Below are 23,939 nucleotides of genomic sequence, written 5' to 3' on the forward strand. Positions count from 1 at the left end.
CAACCCTGATACGCGTTCCCCTTTCGAAACGCAAATTCGATCGCCTTTCTTCGAACCTCTCGCGCGTGGTAGGTGGACGCAACCCGTTTCCTCGCGAAATGCCTCGACTTTCACCTGATTTCAATGAAATATCCCGAAAACGCAGCCAGCGTTTCGCCAACGGTACACGAGTCTGCGAGATCGCGCGTGGAGCGTCAGATAAAAGCGCACCTGTAGGCAGACGAGCGCGGCGTGGCTCGCATTTTTCGCGATCCACGTCGCGAGGGGACTGGGTCGAAATGCGGTCCACCTTGAAGGTGGATAACCCGCGTCTCTCTACGTACGCCCATGAAAATGCAAATCGCGCGTCCCCAACCCTCTGAACCCCTGTTCCACCCTTCTCTAACGACTCGCTCTTGGACACTATTTTATGATGATTGGACGAGCCTTAAAACCGTAGAGCGTACTTACGCCGCGATTTACTGTTTCAATTGCTACCACGATAGGCCGAGGTGTCTTACAATCGCGCGATGCTTACCTGAAACAGAAAGAGGGACGATGAACGTTAAACGAGTATTGGTTCAAGTGAGATTATTCATAATTCGTTTCACGAAAAGGTTCACTTTTCTCTTATCGTTAGACAATTTAATATCGTGGAGAAATCGGTTGCGCAAGGGTAACCAACTCCTCCGCCCAATTAACGCGAACGAACGAATACCAGCGACGGATAACCATCGGTGCATCCGCGCGACATGACAGACGAGCCACGCGACAGCGTAACTCGCCGACGTGTGACCTTTCGCGCGACCCATAAAACCATAAAGGCGCGTATGCATCTGCGCGTTACCGTGCAACGCTCGAGTGCATCCCCTTTCGCGGAGCCAACAGACCGCCGGACGGAAAACGGGGACGATCGAAACGCGGAAACTCGAGGAAGCCGGTCCCAGGAAACGAGCGTTTCTCGATCGTGTACGCTTCCTGGAGCGAGTTATGAATGAAAGTCGGCGTATTAAAGTCGGTGAATTAAAAGTTAGGGGTGGGGGGTGGAGAGGGCGATGTGGCGAGGGGTGCAAAGCGAGGAAAAGGAAGAAAAGTCGATCAGGGCTTACGTACCGCGATCGAGCCGCGTATCGGGGCGTATAAACGATCGGGGAAGCGATTAGGCGAGCTGGTCTTGGGTCTAATGATAGTGGAGGGACGTCGATCCGTTGCGTTTGCGAAAGCGCTGGAAAGTAACGCTTCATTGAATGGCCGGTTGTTGCTAAGTGAATGCCGTAAGAGAGGTTCGCTCGTTTAACCAGGCCGCGATTGATTACGTGATTGCGGAGATATCAGAGAGTCAAACTCGATCGAGATATAATTAAATCGGCGGGATAACGCGCCGAATCGGTGGCACGATTGGGCATCGATGATTATTTCGAACGCTTATTCAACGTTAACACTGCTCGTTGCGAACGAGCACGTAGGTGTCTCTGCTCGAAATTACACACCACGTGCGTGGTGTATTTAAATTGTAACGATGTTCAAATGTCAATGGGACACTTGTAGATACAAGATAAAGCAGTGGAAAGATCAGATTAATTATCGTCGTGAAATTATATGAAAAATGGTGGAATTTGATACTCGTTTATTAAGCTGGCGCTAATTCTAGTCGCGAGTTGGAAGTTTGATTAAAATTCCATTTATTCACGTGTACGATGTGAAATAGTACGTGAAATGTTTAAGGATAGATCGGGTGTCTGTATTCATGTGCGCTTCGCGCTCGCTTTGAAGATGGAACTGAGGAATACTTGTACCAGGGATAATTCCCAGCCTGATTCCGGTAGCACACTTTTTGCGTCCCCTTCGAAGCTACGAGCAATAAGCTCCTCAAAGCAATTCTATATACGCGATAAGATTTGAATGTAATTTGCCTCGGTAACGAGCCAGCGATTCCTAGCAGGGGACTCGAGGAATCCGAATTCCACGACGGTGAACTGCGAAGCGTACTGTTCAATTTGACGTCAGATGGATTTATATTTTGCTCGCAATCTATCGAGATGCGAGCGCATCGCGTATTCCCTTCGACAGGTATTGAAAATCTTATCGAGTTGAGATTCGTCTCAAAGTAAAATTTGTTTAATCGTTTGGAGCGTCATTATTTCTTGTGTACGTTTAGAAATTAAAATACAAATAATTAAATATATTTAATCGTTCTTATTTTAAATTTAATCGTGAAATTTATGCGTGTTCCTGCAACGAATGTTACAACGCATCTGTGAACGCACCAAAAATACGCGTTCAACTTCAAACCACGTATGCTAGAGAGTATCGTGTGTTGCCTATCGTTAGGGACAGAACTGGTAATTTCTTAATTACTATACTGTACGTAATTGACAGGTCTTGCAAACAAATTTTCATTCGTCAGCTTTCTATAATTATCTCGAATCTTCGGTCGACCGTTGAATCTTTGGTCGTATATTTGTTCGAGAGACGTACCTGTAATATCGAAAGGAAATTGCGGATGTTCCACGATGAACAGCGTGATGTTCATCTCTGGAAGTGCGTCCAATTTCCGGTGCGCTCTTTGCTTCGATACTTATCCGAAGGACGTACCTCGTTCTTATCTGACACACCACTAATCGGCCTGGATGTGCTTCCAGGGGAAAAAAATACGTTTCTAGGCTGAACTCCGTCCTTCCTCCCACAATTTCGCAGAAAATGACAGTTCTTGAAACGATAATGATAAACCGCGCGGATGGAAAACGGGCGAGATAACATCGTGTCGGTTCAACCGGGACCTAAGTATAATAATAAATTCCACCACTCGTGATTGCGAGTGTCGGTCATTTAATAAATTTCTTTATCTCTGAACGTGGAATTCATTGTCTCGAAAAATGAACAACAATGGGAAAATAACCAAGCCCGTATCTCATCGTGAGATCTAATGCACAGTACTCCTGACAAGAATCTAATGCCAACCATTGAGGAATTGGAAAATTTAAACATTTTTACTTTCAGATGGACGCACAGATATTGTCAGAATTATGGAGAAAATTGCTGTTCCTCCGTTTATACGTGCACGCGAACGTAATCACGCGTGTGTACGTACCGTAAGCCAGAAATGTAGAAACTCAGCGGCGCAGCGAGAGAAAAATCGAAATCGATGCCGTAATCGTAGCCGCTCGTTTCGTAACGTTAACAAACCGATGGCCCCATAATTTCTGCGGATCGCGACGTGCAACGGGCTCGAAGGCGGCATCCTTCCAGGACAACAATGGCGTGAAATTCAAAAGTCGAAGGAGACAGCCGGAGAAAGGGCAGCCAGAGACGGAAGAAGCGTAATCAACGGGGTGTATCCGCCCGCGAAACGCGAAATATCCCCTCATATGCATACCCGTCCCGCGCCATAATAAATCCGACGATTTGCATCAGGCTCCGTATAATAGCCGCGCGCCGTCGTAGAAAGTGAACGTTACGATTTTCAGGGGAATTATAATTCCCGACTGAATTATTACTCGCATAAAGATCGCGCGAAGGACACGAAACCCTTTCGATCTATCGCTATTTCCACGTTTATTTTTCCAAAGCTAGTTTCATACGCAAATTTATTGAATCTGTAACGTATCCGAAGTACTGTGACTCACGAACAGACCCCACTTAGATCCTGGATTGCAAGATGGAGAAGAAAATCTTTCGCGAACGAGTTACCAAACGCTTTGGCTACCTACTTGGTCTATCGACGAAGTCAGCCGCAGAAGTTCAGAGGAAATTGAAGGAGCGTTTGCAATTTCTACCCGCACTTCGAATTCCGTTGTCAAACCCCAAGGTTACGGTACGATCGCATCGCGTATGCGCGATTTAATGGTCCATTTAATGGTCCGTTAGCATGTCGCGATTTTTCCGCGTGTAAGCGATCCAGCGACGTTCCCACGAGCAAACGATCGAAAAGAACACGCGGTCTGTTCGTCGCCGCTATTGTCCTTCGTCGGAAGGCCAGAACATTCTCAGGTACCGAAAGAAACGTGCGCGCAGTCAAATGTTGCGCGCTTTCTAAACTGCAATTTGTCGTCACGCGTAATGTTCTCGTTTGTCAGGGCGTGTCTCGGTTCTCTGTGTCATCAGCGTCTAATTAACCGGTTCATTGTTTCGCCTCTTGTACCTTTCGATGCGCCAGGTTCCCCTCTGATTTATGACGACTGTGCAGCGCTCGAGAAGTGCAGCGAGAAAATCGAGATTTTCGAAAATCTTACCGGTCGACCCGTCCTTTCTCTCGCCCCGAGATTCATGAAACTTTCAACTAATCATAGAAACAGTTACTCCTAAGAAAAAAACAGCTTACGCAACCGGACAGTGGCCCGCGATTGTGATTCGAGTTTTGGAATGAGAGCTGCGTTCCTGGCGTAGCATGAATTATTGAACGAAACGGAGGCGCGTGGAAAGCGTATCGATTTTACAGTAGAAAGTAAATCGGTGCTAATCGGTGGCTGTTTAATTCGAAGGGAATCGATAGGTGCGCGCAGGCTGCGGTCGACAGGTGCAATTTCCGCGGGCAAGCTATGCAGTCGGGGTAACTCGCGCCGACAACTCTCCGCGGACGCGGAGAGTGCCACGGCGTGCCTTTAATCGCGACGCTGAATCTGCTAAACGCTTGCCAAGGCTCTCGATGAAGATACAAGAGGACCATTGTTTTCCAACGCTTGTCCGTTGCTGCTTGTCAGCCTCTTTTATCCGTTCCAATGGCGCGGAGTTGTTAAGAATTGCAGTTCCATCGTACAAAATGCTTATCGCCTGGCGATACTTTTAAACGAAACGAACTAAATTTCAAACGAACAATCGATCGATTCTTCTGCTTACGAAAATGAATAGCAACGTGAAAAAATGTAACGCGTCGTACCGTTCTTCGGGATGCACGCTCATTCATGATCTATTTCTGCATTAGGATAAACAAATCGTGGCCATTAGGCGGTTCCACCCCCGTTGTGCTTAGCTTCCCATCAACGACGCGTACACGCGCGAAATATTTCGAGCTGCAGCGCGGCTGAAAGAAAAACCGCAACATTACACCCAGATGTCTACGATGTTGCGGCTCGAAGGAAAAAAGGTACGAAACCCGCGGTGATGGCGCGACGAAAGTTGCGAAAACCTCCGGCAATGAATTCCGCGGCCAACTCGCTCTCTTTCGTCTTGCCGAATTTCTACCAGCGTTTCTACCGGCGTGAAAAATCGATTCCACGCGACTGGAACGCAATCCAATCATTTTTTTAATCCTCTTCCAGGAGGCGCACGGGCCAGATCCGACATCGCGTTTGCCGCTTCGTCAATGTCAATGGCCCCGAATTCCTTCGACGAGAGAGCGTATTATCCCGCCCTTTCGTGAATTACCGGCTCGGTTCATTATATTTCGGCCGATCCTTTTTCTTAATTTCTCTCTCGCTTTTTCCACCGCCGGCAATATCAATCCATCTTATCCGTCTGCGTCGACAGCCTTTACTCTGTTAAAGTTCATCGAGATAAATCCGAGCTCCGAAGCTACCCGCGCTTGCTATTTAAAAAAGAAAAACACAAAAAAAAACATGAGGAAAGAAGGGAAAGAAGCACCTTTCACATTTTGCAAGCGAAAAAGCGTCGCTCGTCCGCGTACCGTTCGAAGGAACGCGTCGCCCTGATTATAATGCAGGAGGATCGATCGACGGGACATTCACTTCGATTCCATCGTCGGATCGTTGCGAGCGGTGTTCCCCCGTTGGGTGTTGCGAAATATTTGGGGAGTATAATAATTGGAGATTAACGTTCGGGCCCGGCAAAAGCTTCGTAAACGGCTGGCCTCGGGTCGGATGACGATTATCCCGCGGTTGGAGCAACCGTTGATGGAAATTACGTTCCGCCTCGCTGTGATTACGGCCACGCTCGTGAATAGCCTTCGGCACGTGCTGGTTGCCAAGGGTCTTACCTAAATCAACGAATTCTTTCACCTCGGCTCGGTGCAACGCCGTTAAACCATCGGGTCCCGCGATTAATCATTTTCCATTACGGTTTTATCGGCCATTTAATCCGGTTTACGCAATTCCCGCCCGACGTTCACCCGGCTCTCCCCTTTTGATCGTATTCCCCTATCAATCTAAATCGCGAAAGGCATTTCAAAGTCGGACGCGGGATACTTTTTCCTCTGATTTATCCTCAACGGCATTTTTCTCGCTCGCGTTCCCGCGCGCCTTTGCGATCGAGATTTCGTTACGTCACGGGAGGGAAGTTTGTTAAAGAGCGCAGGGAACAAGCAACGTTTCAGAACTCGTTACGGAGCACAGACACGCTGCTGCCAATGACGTTTTAACGCGTTGCAGTAAAGTAGGGAGGTATAATTGCGCTCGACACAAAGGAATCTTTTGATCCTTCTTCTATCTAACAGAGTCAGCATTTAGCAGCACTCGTGTCCCGAGGACAAAGATTACTCCAAGAACGTTTCAAGATCCTTTAACGGTTAGAAAATGTTATAATATCGGCGTTCTATACGAATGCGTTTATCCTGGATACCAATTAAATATCTTGTAAAATATCAGCAATAAATTCCGCGCGTCATCCGCCAGTCAATTAATAAATTAAATTGCGTAACAGTCCGCCGCTCTTTCTGTTATTCACAGAAAAATGTGCGCGTCGTAAAACGAGTAAGAAGTCGAAGGAAAAGCTCCGTTACGAGCAAAGAAAGACTCTATACAGGATTAGCATGACCCTCTCAGCGATCGCGGGTCTGGCTTCTGCAGGATTTTACGATATAATCTTTTGATCCTGACTAGACCGCTACACGGGACAACTTGAGCGTGTCAACGACTTCGTCGAGAGGCGGTTTCCGTTGCTGAAAAGAAAATCCGAAAGGTCACGAATCCTTTCCACGATGGGATTCGTCGTAAATAAGTTTCGCAAACAAACCTCCTTTTGTCGTAAAAAAAAATAGGGAAAATAGGGAAGAAAGGAATAACGAACGAAATTTTGGTTCTGCGACAGATGCAACGTGAATCCTGGCGAAATAAATAGCGACCCGATCGCGCGTCTACGGCACTCGCAATCACAATTAAACGTAACGACACTATTAGCACGGGCAAATAATTTCGACGCGTCTACGCGTAATTTATGACCGGTTAATTGTCACGGGGACTATGCGTTACAGTGCGAACGTTCGTGGCTTATCAAAGAGGGCAGTGCTCCTGTTTGCCGAAAATCGTGCTGCTCGCATGAATAAACGAAACGGTGACTCTCCACCGTATCAGCTGCGCGGCTATCGTGCGGTGGCAAGCGAATTCTAATTAAAATCCATTCTGTTTGACGCGCGAGCATCGTTCACGGATACGCGACGCCGTGCGAAATGGAATTCAATATTTGAATCCATATCAAAGAATCGAGACGCGATAACATATCCATCCGTACGATTTCGAAACGGTACTTCTGTATCGAAGATTTCTTAACAAATCTCCGCCTAATTACCCTCTTGACAGTCTAACCAAAAGAAGAGCGAAAGAGAAACGGAGGGTGGACGGGAAAAAGCCCGGCTAACGACACGGTGCCCACGTGGACAGCGATAAAAGGCTATCGAGATTCATCTCTCGGTAATTGTGCTGCGGTTTGTCTATCATTAGACATGTTATTATACGTTCAGCCGCGCACTCCGGCCCCATAAAGGGGCAGCAACGGTAATTGCATATCCTTAATTGTTCGCTTACGTTTATCGGGGAGACGAATCAATGCATCGAAACGAACGGGGTTAAAATTTCTTTTGCCATTGTCCGATAGACAGGGACGACGACTTTCGTTGGCAGTGAAAGGCCCGCGAGCGTCTATACCTACCCACCGCGCGATTATCAGCCTCGGTGCTCGTACATACACTACCGTCCACAAGTTTGGGATCGTTACGCATATTTCGAACTCGTGCGACGTAAAATGCTTCGAAGAGTGGAAGAAATCAGTGCTTCGTTGAACGAAAAAGTTTGATTGAAAATTAATCGCGAAATAGGTAAAAAGCAACTATTATCACGTATCTTTTTAAATGAATATAACGCAGCGCATCCGACGAATGCACCCCTCAAATTCAACCGTACCAATTGTCACCCCCATTTGAAGTATTCAACGAAACAGAAATTCAACTACGTTGCTTCTATTTTAAATGGTAGGCTGTCGCGTGTCCAGATCGAATCGTATTGTACGTGGACGCGCGTAGCGGGTCGCGAAACTTTTGCCCGGCAGTGTACGCGAAATTGAAACCGCGGATTTAAATCTGCCCGCAGTGTGCACCGTGCGGCAATAATTGCGGGTTGTCGCGATGAAAAGTATGCGCGGCGCGGGCTCGAAACAATGGAACGCAGCGGGCACTTTCGTAACGTACGCGAAGTCAGCAAGGGCTGTGGAAGCGTTCGCGAGCGGAACACCGTGAAGGCCACCGCTGAATGGCGCGGTCGAGCGATTCTCGCCCCCTGTTCGACATGTGCGAATGAGTTTCCAACTTGTTTCAGGTACTGTTGGGGTGGTCCCTTAAGAGGTCTGAAAAATATTGGACGATTCGAAGGGTTTCAAAAGACGACGATGGCTCGCAGGTTCCGGTTTAGTGGGTTCTCCATTGGGGTGTGATTCGTATTTCAACTCCTTAGTGTAGGGTGGTGCAATATGGCGGTTGATAGTACGATTTCCAGCGTCGAAAAAGCGAAATGATCTTTTTCTAATCAGAAATTAGAGGTCTTCGAACACTCGCGTGTCAATTACTGCTTATTATTTTATTAAACGCGAACAGGAGAATAGGAATCTCGCAGCCGGTTTGCGGTGCTCGATACTTTCCAATTAAATGAATCAGATTCAAAGGTTCTCGTTGAAGCGCAGCGGCCGTTCGAACAGTCAGCGAAGCGTCGAATATTGTCGAACAATAATTAAATTCGAGCGTCGCGTACATGCGTGTACGTGCGTGTATGTGTGTGTGTGTGTGAGAAAAAGAGAGAGAGAGAGAGAGGACGACATGAAGCCGAGTCTTGCCAGGAACGGGGCTGACCCATATACTATACGCGGATCGAATAGAAAAGTGCAATTATGAGCGCCTTTGTGAGTAGTTTTAGCTCCACGGAATTTCCACAAAGCCGCGTATGTGACCGCATTACTCTACTGATTCTGCGATTTAATGAATTCGATGTAGGACTCGCGATTCTCTTGGAGATCCCGGCAAAAAAACGCGCGCGCTTCTAAATGCCACGTCCGCGCTGTTTCTTGCACGGCTGCCTGGAAAAGTTAAACAACACACGCGCAATATTTGATCTCGCGCAGCTGTTAAATATTAATATCAAGGAAGTCAATTCGCAGACGTAAATGGAATCGCATTGGAATACATCACGAGGTTTTCCCTTCCTGAAATAAATCATCTGGCAAGTGTCGTTCGCGTTTACAGCGCGCCGCGCGGCTCGAAAGTATTTTCACACATGTTAAGTGTCAAGAATCTATGGCGTCGTAAAAGAAACGTGTTTTTCTCGGACAACGCGAGCCACCGGAAAACACGATTTCTCTGAAAATCCACGGCGATGGCAATTTCACGCGACGGATGGAATAACAGTTAGGTGAAAGTAACACGAAGCAATGATAAAAGACTAATTCCTTGTGAAATAACGTTCCTCCGTAATTAGAAATTTAAATTAGAACCTTCGCGTCCTCGCATCAGGTACGCTCTTTACAAATCCTCGTTATCTGCCCTCGTCAAAGGCCTCGTTTCAATTCATATTCTTTTCCATTCGTCCTCCGATTCTGTTTTACCTCTTTTTTGCCAGCTAAAGTCTCTCTGCCGTTTCATCCGACTGCAAAAAGCACCAAAAGACGGACTGCGACTCTATCTTGCATGCCACGCGCCAATACCCACCCTCTCTCTGCGCTCATTTCCTCGTGTTCTCGCGACTCGACCTCTTAACGCGTGGATATAACTTCAGCCGTTCTTCACCGCTGGAAATTTGGAAATTAAAATAATAAGACACGGACGATTGCACGTCGCGTGTATATGATTCGTGACTGGGATATAATTCTCGATAAGACCAGCGCCGTCGTAATTGCTGTTATCCCTTTCCAACAATGGCGGAAGCTTACGTGATGGGATCTTATCGGTCATCGGTGGCGCAGAGAGTATCGTCTTTATCCTGAAGTGATATAATCACGCGGCTTTATCCGACGCAGTCTATGATTTGATCGTTCGAAACGATTCCTCCTTCCCGACGCGTTCGAGGAACCATTCGAAATCGATGGATCTCTGGAAAAAATCTAATCGTAGCGTGCGGTTTCTTCTGAATATTAAACAGTACACTCGAAAGTTCGAATTACGCGACTCGCCATTGTAGAAAATAGAATGACTATAATTATTGTTTATTGGTTGACATTTCGCGGTTGCGATTGTTGCGAAAGCGACGGAGAAATGTTGGTTTTTAGCTTCCGACACTTTCTATTTTCGAACGAACCGGTAGGGAAAGAAAACTGATTTTATTGCTTACGAAACTTTCTATTTTCACGTGGAACAAGGAAAATGCAAGTGGCTGGGCCGATCGGTTGTCGAACGCGGTGAAAAATGAATCAGCGAATTACTGGACGAGGTGTTGTCGCAATTTGAAAAAGGGGAAGGGATCGTGTAACGAAAAGCTCGCGCGTTTTACCATATGTGATTCAACCGTGGAATTAATCCGGACTATCAAGAAATCGAGTTTGAAGTGGGACGAACGCGTTGGCCTTGCTGCAGTGTTAGCAACTACTATTAAGTCAAACTAATTTCAAACTAGGACAATTGCATTTGTCTCGTGACAGACACGTTGCGTCCTGATAATAATGGTAACGCGTATATACGTTTGAGCGGTGGTGCCTTCTCCGAACATTGTGCCGCGTTCATTTGATAGGGTGGCGGAAATTAGCTTACGTGTAACACTACACTCATTAAAAACTTCGACAAATTGTAGAAAGTTACAAACTCAGATGGACATTTTAAACAAAAATATTCATTATTACCAACGCGACGATTTTCCATAGTACTATGTAAAACTAGTCCACATATAACACGTCCACGTGCGATCATATGAAAGCTTAAAATCCATTCGCTGTGAAAGCATTTCAGATTTCAGTAAATTAATCAGTCATTAGAGACTATCTAAACACAGAATCCTCTAATTGCTACCTATAAACTAGGCAATCGGAATTTCTGATCAGCTAACAAGATGTGACAGTCACTGGGTCTCCACGAACCGGAAACGATCGAACGGACGACGCGAAGGGTGAAGAGACGCGGTGACATTTCACCCCCTGTTCACGTCGTTGTGACGTCCACGCAAGCGCGTCTAGGCCACGGGCCGAAATGCACCGACGCACCGTCGAGCGCAATAATTAACTACGGCAATTATTCGGCATAATAATTAAGAGGCGCAGGGATGCGATGAACCGCGCGAATTTCCTTTCCCTTGATCCGCGCGCGAGCATCGAGAGAAGCGGCTACTTCCGCGATCGATTCGCACGTGCGTGCCGATTCGATCAATTACTGGGCTACCCGACGACTCTGCCGTGATTAAAATACGATTAAGCTCGAGGAAACGGGGAATTAATGAATGGAAACCGTCGCATTAAAATGTAATTTTAAGAGATCGGAGTCTTTTTCTTTTTTTTTTCTTTTAAATCATACGTGACGGGTTTGGAAGAAAGTTTGATGGGTGCGTTTACTGATAAATGGCCCGTTAATTTGTCGGATGAACAGTTACGCGATGTAACGAGAGTTTAAGTAAGCTGGAACGGTAGGCGGCGTTTTGATTAACATCAATTACAAACACACGTTCAATCCGCGCGTAGCAATGTCTCACCTGCAATTTTCCGTTCTCGCATACGACGCCAGAGAGCTTCCGCTTTCCGCATCGGCCAGTTCTCCACTTTCGCGCTGAAGCTGCGGAAGAACTTGTATTCCTTGAAGTGCGACATCCTCCTGCTACCCCCGTGGTGTTCACTATCGTCGATCACACCGGAACTAGCTGGAGTGGAAGGTCGACCTTCCTCGGAAGACATCTTCCGGTAAATCTTGTGAAGTCTCTCCGCCGCTCGCTTTTTCCCCTCCAGTTTTGCTGCTTTTCTTTCGTTACTTTTCCCACGCGAATAGAGAGAATTTGCTTCCGCGTTACTGTTAGCTTAATGCAGGATTCCCTCGAGAAATAACGAGAGCTTCGGTCCGCGATTCATTTCAAGATGGATGGTTGTGTACCGAGAAACGTAAATCATGTTCGCTCGGAAGAATTCTCCTTCGTCGAGAGAAAAAGTTAATTGTTATTTCACATAATGTTTGCGTCCCGATGATCCAGCGAGAATAATGGGCTTACAAATCTCTGTCCGACTAGACAGAGGTAAGGAATGAGAGGGAATGTATTATCTCTCGAGACGTGTTTGCCCCAATTTTGTTCGACCGAGGAATTTCGTTTGAAAAACTCGAGGAACTTTCCATGAACCTCCTTGAAGAATGAACCACTTGTTGCGGTTTCCGATGTAATCCTACATTATCGTTTCTCCGGCGTTCTCACCTTTGAGCACCAGCCGACGTTCTCGGAAATCGATTCTCGAGACCGTCCCCTCCCACCCTCGTTTTTTCTCAATTATTCCAACCGATAAGAATTAATAAAAAAACGTTAAGGTCGATTTAAATGTTTCGCAATGTATCGATCCACGTTCGATTTCTCCCGGCGAAATTAATTAAAAAATCTGATATCCCCTTAACTACGACTCTTCAGTTATTTCACGGCACTCGATGACGAAAAAACTTTCACTTCGCCTTCCAGGAGCATGTTCTTTTCGCAATTTCGCATTTCCTCGTTTATACCAACTTTATCCTGCGTCGAAGTGTCGGCAGCTAATGTTGCAAAATTGATTTCACCTTCGAGCTTCTTGTACGTCCGTTTTCTTTTAGAACCTTCGAACTCGGTCCATTAGCTTTTCAATAAATCTCGACCTCTCGAGCTTTTATCGCGTTTTCTTGTCCCTGCCAGGCGAACGTAGCAACATCACGCGATCCTCGGTGGGTAGCTGGAGAACGCTTCGAAGGAACTCGCGAAGGTGGACCAGAGTCGTTCTTCGAGACGTGTCCGCGCTCGCAACAGGTGCGAAGAATTGCGCACCACCTCGCATTATTTCCGTCGAAGTTTGCTTCCCCTCTGATCGAACGATTCTCCCGCTTTCCTTAAAGATCTTCCTCGCTTTTCCTCATCACGATCCAGTCAATATTCATTTTCACTCACGTCGAAACGAGACCTGCAGCCACTTCAAACTTCCAGCGAACAACAGGAAGAGCTGAAGTCAAAATTCGCGAAACTCTCGAGTTTGCGGTTCTACTTAAAATCTATCGTGGCAGAGACGGGTATGCAGCGAACGAGAGCTAATTCAATCTCCCCAATATTTCTATCGAACAGAGTTAGAAATTGTTTTTAAGTATGTACGAATGCGAGAACCGGAAGCATCGCGGATAGGTTTGAAATTTTCATTTAAAAGCAGAGTCAAATTTTTGTGACTCAGAAAAATTGTTTGGTTTGACCAGCGAAAGTATCGATTTTTTAATTTGTCCATCAATCGTGCGGCTTTTGACCGCCTTGGACAGATTTATTGAGAGGTATATACCAGCGGCTAGACGCCTGTTTGCGGACGCGCAAATATGACGTCGAGGGGCTTCTAGAATATCGAAAAACGGACCAGCGACCGAATTCGCTTTTCGACGTCGAGGATATGCGGTTCGAGGAGGCTCGAATATGACCGCGTATTGCTTGCCCCATCAAATATTGACTCGCCACCGGAAAACGCTGCGGGAATTCGAGACTACGATTCGCGGCAGACACTTTCCGGATTGACGGTAGCTCCCGCGCGGACTATGATATTGCACGAAAATTCTGCAGTCCGTTTAAATTCATGAGAATTCCCAGTGACGCTAAACGAGGAAAGCAATCTTCACGAGCGTTACTGAAATAGATTCTTTGATAAAACTGTACCCAACTCATTCGATTCTGATTTATTTAGAAAGATACGAATATTTTTCTGTATCCTCCCAGGTGAATGCATCGTAAAAGAAAGATATTTGTTCTGAAAACAAACATCCTTCTTCTCGTGCACGCTCATGAAATATACAGGGTTTACGAAGCACCATCGAAGAGTTTTTCGGGATCATTCGAGCCAGATAAATTGTTTTTATTCGAAGCGGAAAAAATGGTGGAAATTGTAGCGAGGAACAGATTCGTTTTGTAAATGGTGCAACAGGCGAGCTCAGGCGGAATTTCATCGATAAACGCATAAAAGCTCGTTGCCAATCCCCAGTTAGCTCGACAGCCACTCGACGACAAACGCGAGAAAGATTTATCGCCAAAGACGCGGTGTATATTGTCGAAGGAAAGCGGTAATCACGGTGACTAACGAGCGATTTGTAGCACTTGGAGCACCGACCCCTGACTTCAACAGGTCCTGTCGCGATATCTCTCGAGGACATTGGTTAATCACGCCATCGGACTTTCGACTCGACCACCGAGAGTCGAGCAACGCGTTCAGGGCTTCGAAGCAATTTATATTTACGTGCACAGCCTTTTCGGTCGGCGTTGTTTCTTTCGTCTAGATCGACGTTCATTATTCAAATTAATGATTTCGAGACATTTTCTCTTGGGACAAAATCCTCTATCTTTTTCGAACTGCACGAAGAACATTGGAAGAAGAATGCGTACTTCAATTTTCCCATGAAATTTTAATCACCCTTGTCAATCGTTTGTGCCAACTGTCATGCGTTTGCTATGGAACGTATTTTAAGAAAACAATTCTCGATTTGCATAGAAAAACAAGAATGCAATTATAAGAATCGCGTATTAAAAAATTCCGTAGCTACTATCACAAGAAATCGGATTGCGAAACAATATTAATTGTACCGATAAATCTCAGCGCGAGTCTAACAACGACCGGCGATATCTCCAGTAATCAATAATGCAATAAAAACCATCAATTACAACTGCAACTCTGTCATAACTCTTAATGCACGTACAAAAAAAGAAGCAGCGGAAACAATTTCGATAATTACCATACAATTATACAAGTTTCCTTCCCATTAAAAGAACCCGAACTAGCTGAAAAAAAATATTAATAACAACCGATAAAGCTTTAAATTGTTCCAAACAGGCGACCAACGATATCTCTAATGTTATCGCTGCAGATATAATTAATTCTGAAACGAGAGAATCTAAAACGTTCGATTTTCAATTTTCATCCTGGCTAGACGATCGACTAGACGACGACGAGGACCGTGGAACAGTCGCAAACGAAATTAAAACGACCAGTTCAGTTTATGCAAATTACCGTCACTTTCTCGAGCAGCGTTGCTCCCGGTGAACAAGTCTTTGTCGCATTATCACCGTGCGCGACAGCCCGGAGGAAGCTATTAGCGCTTGTTCACCGGCGTCTGACACTTCCGGGGATACTCTAGTTCGCCGAAAAATCAGCCCGCTTAATTGCTTACGCTTGTCGAATCAGCGCTCGCTAATTGTCACCTTGCCAGTGAATTAGGCTGACAAGGAAGCCACGTGAGTCGTTACGCGAACGATTTCACGGACATTTTCCGGCTGGAACGGTAATCGGAAAATGTTCTACCCTTTCTCTCCACTGTGGACGCCTGTTCTACAGACGCTTCGACTTTTATGCGTGATATTATACAATCTCATGCAATTATTTCTGAAACACCGATTGTGACAACCACTGATTAGAAATTTTCCATCTAGTCGCAGTTTCGTTAAGATTAGCCTGTTACTTGACGCGACTCCCTCGAGAAATCTCGATCGCACGCCTTCTCGCGAGCTTCCCTTCTCCCGAGAAGAACGTACGACGAAAATAAGCATCGATGAGCTTATCTGCCACGGTTGTCGTGATTCTCCTTCGTGAATCGCGACCAATCCCGATTTCTCCTACGAGCACGTTCGATGCCGTGTACGCACGCAAAAAATTCAACCATCGCTACGAAATGATTATCTTATCTGCGTCCCCTTGGATCTTTTTATTCCACGTTCTCCAACGATGTACAGGGTGTTCCCGAAATCGTGCTAGAACCGAGGAAGAATTTGATTTGCTGATTTTTTATGCGACACACAAGTGAAAACTGTAGGAGTCGCTCGTCCTAGAAGTCTAATTTATTTGTTGGTATACGCGTGCCACTTACTTGTCATCGTTTCTAAACTCGTATCGCGCGAGTAAATTAATTTGAATATGATCGAAATCACCGTGAATCAAACGATAATATCGTACGCGCTCTATCGTCGGAATCTACTGAAGTTTTTCAAATTAATGAGACAGCCCTGGCGACATTTTCAACAGTTGGCAAGCGAATAAACTGCATACATTATTGAAACTTGTTTGCATATCTTTAAACCATATCGAATCCTGAAATTATGCGCGGCACAGTCCAAGTCGAACGGTCATTAACGGAAAGCAGGAAATCTGATTTCGTAGAGAATTAATTTCACGTGAAATTAATTGCGCGCCGGGGCCTTATTAAAATTCATAGTGTCGTCGCTAATCGAGAGGCTACCAGTACCGCGCGCTAAATACTTTATTTTCGTTATTTAGCGAACGATCGAAGCAGGTGTCGCCGTTGCCTCGATTAACGCTATCCGTACCCGGCGGATTGTTTATAAGCCGGTAAAACTGGTTGTCTAATCGGTCACGCTTGTGAAATCATCATCGGAGGCTTGGTGGGGTTCAGCGCGCGCGCGTCGAACCAGAACTCGTTGACAAATCGCGACTCGATCGTCCTAGTGTGACACCATTCGAATCGTTGGAAAAATCTCGGAAAGATTGCTGTTTACAGCTATAATTAATTGTTGGGTCACAGTTCCCGTTAGTAAATTTGTTTAACCAGTTATCCCAACTCCGCGCAGTTAATACACGTTGGCTCGACCGATAATTTATACAAATTGTTTAATTATACGAGTCCGATACGCGCTGAAAATTAGCTCCAATTTTATACCGCGTATCTTAATAACAAATGTACGATTGCGGGACTCGCGTCTGAATTGGTTCGTCACGTCGCGCGAGTATATTTGCAATAGGAGCGCGGCTGAGAATTTCGCCGCGATACGTTTATGGGTGTGCAACAAACATTTTTCAAGGCTCGAAACCGCCTAACCTGTCTCAGATTCTAACGGGCACGAAATGAAAAACGTCGAGAGTTCGGGAATGAACTAAATCCGGTGGAACGATCAAACGCGGGTAAAAATAGCCCTCCATCGCGCCGAAAATATAAATTTCTCGAAAGTGTATGTAATCGTTTCGAAGGGAGTGAACCCCTTCGACGTAAGTTTAGCAGATGCTGATTCATTCGTATTTAGAGGGGCGTTTAGAGCACTAACCAGATCGTTTTATAAATCTGGGACGGTATAAAACGTATTAATAAAGCTCCCTATAAATAAGTGGCGATCTCGAAAAAATAAGTTCGTTTATTTAAAATACCTATCTCTAGCCGACGTATCCTATACTATTTATAACAAACTAAATCACAATGTTCTATGCTATTTCACTAAATTCTACAATATATAAGTAAACGCATAAAATATACAGACGAGAACAAGAAGAACTACTAAACAATTATCGAATCTTATTCAAAGCTTGTTTTCACCCGTTCGAAGCGAAGCGTGTCGTTCGCAGACCCTCGAAAGCGCTAAAACTTTCCTCGATTCGTTCAGGGACTCGACACGGCTACTAAATCATGTTCCCGCGACAGCGCCTAAAATCGGTAACCGAGAGTAACGGGTTAACCACGAAGTTAGCGCCGTAAGACATCGTCATTCTCATCAGAGAACGGCGACAAGCGTTCCCAGCTTCCGATTAGCCTACTTTCGACGCGTCGAGGCGCAGTTAGGTTTCCGCAGCATTTCCTTCCCGACGCCAGCGACGGTGATCGAGTTCACGATGAGACAATGCCGCGGAACCATTGAAACCGACGACGCCTTTCTCCGCCGCGACGAACGGGGTGCTCGAAACGCGCGTTCGAACGCGGTTAATGCCAAGATTAAACGCTTCCCGGGCGTAACAATAACGCGGTTATCCGCGGGCACGATCGACAGATCAATCTTAATTCGGTATTGTTGCGAGACGTCGTTCGCCAATTGACACGCGACGGATTCCAGACCGAAATATCGATCAACGCGGCCGGCCATCGGCCAGCCAGCTTCCTGTCCGCCTCAGTTCGACACCAGTTCAGATGAAAGCCTGATAAATACGCTTCCTTTGTCAATTAATTGATAACGGAACGGATACGGCTAGAGAAAAATGTCAGATCGAGGGAACTCGACTCCGAGAATGACCGTTAGTCAGCATCAAGTCAAAAGTTTCACTTATAATAGGTTTATACTACTGTGAAAAATTATATTAGTTCAGAGAGATTTGATTTAGGCGGATAAATTGAACATGAGAGGTGAGAAGAGATGCTCGTATTGAATAGTGTAATTAACTGATACGTGATGGATACGATCCGATGTTATTATCTGTTTCAGCGATTTCTAAAAGGTGTCGTTCACGTTGCGATTTGTATCGAGATTGACGCGTGAAATGTGCGAATTTTATCGAGGCGAATTTCAATGTTTGTCTTGCCCGTTTCGCGTATCAGTACGCTTCGTTATTTACAGATACTCGAAGTCGATATCGGTATCGAAATAGTCGGATGTACGCTGAAATTTCTCAAGCTCTCGCGCATCACGATGCAAATCTCGGCGCGCGTTGGGATCTTCGAGACTGAGGCACGCGCGATGCGAACTATTAATGGCACGCATTTGAAACAATACTCCTTCCATTCACGATGTCCGACTTATCCTTGACTCGTTAAGTAGATTTAACTAGATTATTCCGCGCAGCGTGTCGAAGTCGCGCGGCAAGAATTCAATTCGTACGCTGGCAGAGATTACTTGGTCGTGAGGGAAAATGGAGCAGCTCCGATTCGACGGTGAAACGTATCTAACCGCTCCGATCGGATCCATAATTCGTACTGAGAGCGCGTTCCGCCGTTCCAAATATGCAGCTACGTCTGATATCGGATGCGCAAGGTCTAATACCTTCGCGTTCGATATTTACTCAAGTGTGTTCAGCCTGGTTCGAGGCCTGAGCGTCTATAGGTGATCACTGTCACTGCCGCGTCCCATGGAAAACCTTTGAACTTTACCGAAGGCATTTTGTTTGAAACGCGCCTCCTATCGGTCGCGAGCTAACACGACTCATCGAAATTGAATTTCCCGCCTACGTCGCGCACACTGTAACCGAGCGTGGATAAGGGTATACACGGCGGTGAAATGAAATTACGCCAGCGCAAGAGTGAAATTTTCCGGCTAAGCTTCGACTTTTCGATTCTTCGAATCCGACAAGCACGCGGGATATTCGATGCGAGCGCGAATCGCTACCAGTTTCGAATGTGTCGAGAAAGAAGCGCCACTGCGCGATTTATATTCTTTCTTATAAACTAATTGTCGTCTCGATAGTTACAACTCCAGTGAAGCGAGAATGTGCGAAATTCTGAAGGCAAATGGCAGGGCGTCTTCGTGTATCGGAACTCACATTGGATGACAGTCGAATTTTCAGGAAGCATTTTAACTTGATATAAAATGCACGCGATACTCGATGGCAGACCGCTCGAGAGGACTTAATAAAAGTCGCGACTGCAGAACAGGAAGCGGATGAGAGACGGCTGATGAATAATTAGGATGAAACGCGAGCGGGGCGGTAATTAAGAGCGGATGAATTTTGTAAACTTCGTCGTTCCGTCTGTCAATAAAGTCTGCCTCTTTGACCCCGTGTCACGCCGCGGTAAATATTTTATGGTCCTGCGAGCAGCCCTCAGCGTGAATATATATTTAACTTCGTCCACCGCTCTCGTCCGGAACGACGTAGAGAAATTCAGACTGACGTAAATTCCATCGAAAAGTCGGGAAATCGTTTCGATCGCGTCTCCTCTTTCTCCAATTAATTTTCATCAGTTCTGATACGAATAAATGAAAATTTTCTTTAAAACCAGCTGGGATTCGATCGTAAAAAAATTTTAATTTGTAGACGAAACGCGTGTGATGAACTTGTCTCGCGCGAGAAAAGTTGTCGCCCAGCTGTGTGCTCAGGTGTTCATCGAGTAAAACGAGCTGAAATTTGGTTAAGATACAAGTTCGACAGATACGATCAGTGATTTATGCAATCGGACGTCCACGTAATCGTACTTCACGTTTCGATGACAGTCTGAATGATTTCTGACGAAAACAGAGATGTTATCGATGTTTGCGCGTTGATCGCGTCAATGTTGTCGATGTCCAGACATAAGTAATAAATGTCTCGAATTCGAATGTGAGGCAGACACTATTCGACGGGTGGAATTTTAAAGGCTGCATATTTAATGCGCCTTAAAACGGAGGCATCACTTAACTGTCGTTCCTCGTGAAAGCACTTTGCGGGGCAATTGTGAGTTTCATAAATGTTTGGAAGTGTAAAAAGCCTTTTATGGAGATCCTTAGCCGTGGAGGAGGCACGACACTTTTATCTGAACGTACATCCGCGGGTAATGCGAACACAACAAAAGGCACCTGCTTTACGTAATTATGAAACCCCGTTGGGGTAACGTGTGCGTTCAACTTTTGAGTATGACGTAACCAATGCTGTCTTATAATTGTTTAATCGTCGAAAAATGTAAGAAATAGGAAACTATACAACGTAGACTTGAATTCATGTGCACGACGATTTTGCGTTGACAATATGAAAGCATTTAAAAAAAAAACGAAAGAATAAATGTTCTGGTATTAATATTGAAGGGATGAGAGAATAAAAGTTAATGAAAAAGAGCTGTAACAAAGGTGATCGTAGTCTGTATGATAAAATATCGCAGCGTGTAACTGAAATTAGAAAACGTATCGCAATTACCAAATCGATTAATCGGCTTATTACGCAACCTATAAATATAACGTAGTGTGATCAATGGCTGACACGTATCACCGAGTATTCGAACTGCTAGGTATTTTCAATGATACTAAATTTATTCTATTTTGAGACTGCTGATAAAATTAATTTCCATAATGATTGTCCAAACAACTAATTTGGAGAGAAGATTCGAGTGCAGACATTGAAGTCGTATCGATTAAAACCAACGATCACAGACGTCACAGAAAGGTACTTGCTGCACTTTCTCAGAAATGCGGACGAGAGAAAATGGAACGATTAAAAATCTAATGGCTACTAAAAAGACACATCAACTACACCCAACGTTTATATCAAAAGAATGGATATCTTCTAAGTATCTCAAGTGCGTAGTAGCCAAGAAATTGGCGCGCAAAACCCGCCAGGACACCACCAACAGACACTTCCACGGAGTAAGAATAGAATCACCTTAACCTACGAAGCTTTAAACAACCCCTATCTCTCCACATCCTCCGCGAAACAAGCATAACCACTAACCCACGAACCATACCAAAACCACCAAGATCAAACCAACGCTAAAAACAGAAGACAAAATCCAGTACCTCGATGAACAAATTGGCGCGCGACTTACGATGTCTCCCTTCTACAACTCACCCCTAAAACGTTCAAACGATCCAAGCAACTATTCGTTCGAATCGCGATCGAAACTCGAACTGCACTCGATAAATCGCTGCATACCCGTACCCGCGGTTCGAGATCGCGGTCGTTCTCACGTCGAAGAGGAAACCTCGAGCACTGTTCGACGATCGATACCTAAAATCGGAGGGGTTGGACGAGGACGCGTCCTGAGGGTGGTTCTCGGTCGTCTGAGAAGAATCGCGCACACGTCGCGGACGCGTGAACGACGGTTTCACCTCGAGGGAGGCTTTGGAGAAGCCCTCTTCGGCGGCCGCGTAACCAGCTCGAGGAGACGCGCGTCGCGAGTCGCGTGGACGCCGCTTGGTGAACTGCGGCCAGCGCCGCGGTGCCCGTGATAGCGACGACTGGCACCGTGTTCCATTGGCCGACGGGACGAAAGCCACCGTCGCCGCCGCCGTCACCGCCGCAGCGCAAGCGTCTCCCGGACTTTTTTCCCGTGCGGACCGATCAAATCACCTGCTCGATAGACGCCAACGACGTTTACGCGGCAACCGTCCGCGTCCTCGGTGAAATGGCCATTAGTCGGTGGACGGGGGACGACGGACCATTAGAAAGTCCGAGGGGGTATTTCCAGGCTCCCTCTAACCCTGTCCGAGTCGATCAGCAATTTTTAATCGTTCCTTCGATCGTAATCCTATTAATCTTCTTTATCGGCTCGAAATTGATATTGATAACAGTAATAACGGTGGGTTTTTATGCTTTCGCCGTTTATTACACGCTCTGTTGTGAGCCAGCTGAGGTAGCACTATGTAGATTAACTTTTTAGCGGCGTTGAAATTTCTTTTACGGTAAAAAGAAACGAGTGTAAGAGGATTAGAAAATTGTCCGCCGCGGAGGTAATACCGCTTCCCGTTGCACCAGTGACAAATGATTGAAAAATGTGTGGTCGCATTCTCGATGCACGGAGAGAACGTCGATTAATGGCAACTTCCTGCGTCGAAAAAAAAAAAGGTATTGCCTTACTTCGCGTGCCGGGTAATACGTTTATGCGACAAATGTATAAATCGCGCATTGATTAATAACCCGCGAGCGCGGCAGCTGAATTCATTAACGTTACGAACGCTGGTTCCAACACTGATTTGAGACGGTACCAACCAACAAAGGTTTATCGGAGTAGACTTGACCCAGTTTTCGTTTAAACCTCCGCGTACACAGCGATCCTTGAGGTTTATATAAACGTATTCGTAATTAATTTCACGTAAAACGGGTATAAAATTACCCGCGGCCGCTTTATGCGACAGATAAACACGGTTAATACATTGATCAGGCCTATCATTACGGTAATTCGTATCAGGAATGTTAATAATGACGCATCCTGCCTCTTATCGGCTTTTTTTCTACCAGCGGAGTAAAAAATGCACGCTCGATGCTTTCGGACAAGGAAACGTCGCCGTGAAATATAGCAGATTCCATCAGGAAGATGGGCTCGTGATACATTATTCGATACAGAAAGTGACAAATGCATTACACCGGTATAATTTCGCGATCATCAATCTTATTTTACTTCAACGAATACTATCAAGTTAAATGCAGATACGCGCGCGGGTCTTCGAGAAACCGCAAGCCATGGCGATAAGGAAATTTTAGATTGCTCTCGCATAAACTGGTAACCTTTAATGAAACTTAGAAATTTAATGGGACAAGTTCCTTTGGAGTCTAAACGATATTTCTTTCAATGGAACGAATCATCAGAAGCATGATGCTGCAGAAGAAAAGAAGGTCGAAACACGGTTCCACATGGTACTTATCTTCGATATTCGATTATCGATAGGCTATTGGTTGCAGTCGATGTTTCACTTTTTTTTTAAACGAAACGCGAAAAGGTTGTCCTTCAAGCATGCTACATACAAGGGCACTTTTTCACGTTTTCTACGGCTTTCCAGTGGAAGTTGTTCACTTTTTTTACGATACGTGTTACAGAACATCGAGCGATTGTTTCGACACCAATTTCTCGAAGTGCTCGACGATACGCTCGATCGATTCGAACTTCGAGTATTCGCGCCACGAAGGTTCGCGCTATCGATTTTTCATTACTACGTCCAAGGGCGAAGAGCGTCTTCGATAATTACGTTCGCAGCGCCCTGTTTTACGATAAACTATACACTTCGTTAAGAAGCGTTTCAGGGCTCTAAAAAAATTCTCCTTGCTCGATTTATCGAGATCCAGCTAATGAGCCACTTAAGGTAATTGAAGATCCTTTTTCGTAAAACGAGCAAAGTATCTGGCGCGTAACATAAATAGGATCGCAGAATTTATCATCGAATTTCCCAGAATACCAAACCCGCTTTCCGTTTGTGCGGAATTTTTGTTTATCAAGATTCAACGGAAATGCAACACAAAATTGCCTGTAGAATGTGAACTATTTC

At 45.5% G+C, this 23,939-nt stretch overlaps 1 protein-coding gene and 1 long non-coding RNA gene across 3 annotated transcripts in view; both read right to left on the bottom strand.

Moving 5' to 3' along the window:
• The window catches only part of Cv-c (RhoGTPase activating protein), a 246,395-nt gene that overhangs the window by 119,820 nt on the left and 102,636 nt on the right, over positions 1-23,939 (bottom strand). The gene's annotated exons all lie outside the window — the stretch shown is intronic.
• On the bottom strand, positions 440-12,241 carry LOC143423585 (uncharacterized). The gene is made up of 2 exons (XR_013101838.1): positions 11,802-12,241; positions 440-517 (listed from the first exon to the last, which is right to left on the bottom strand). It is a non-coding gene; the product is annotated as an uncharacterized LOC143423585 (long non-coding RNA).

This window comes from Xylocopa sonorina, chromosome 5 (assembly GCF_050948175.1).
Source record: "Xylocopa sonorina isolate GNS202 chromosome 5, iyXylSono1_principal, whole genome shotgun sequence".
In the NCBI taxonomy this organism is placed as follows: Eukaryota; Metazoa; Arthropoda; class Insecta; order Hymenoptera; family Apidae; genus Xylocopa; species Xylocopa sonorina.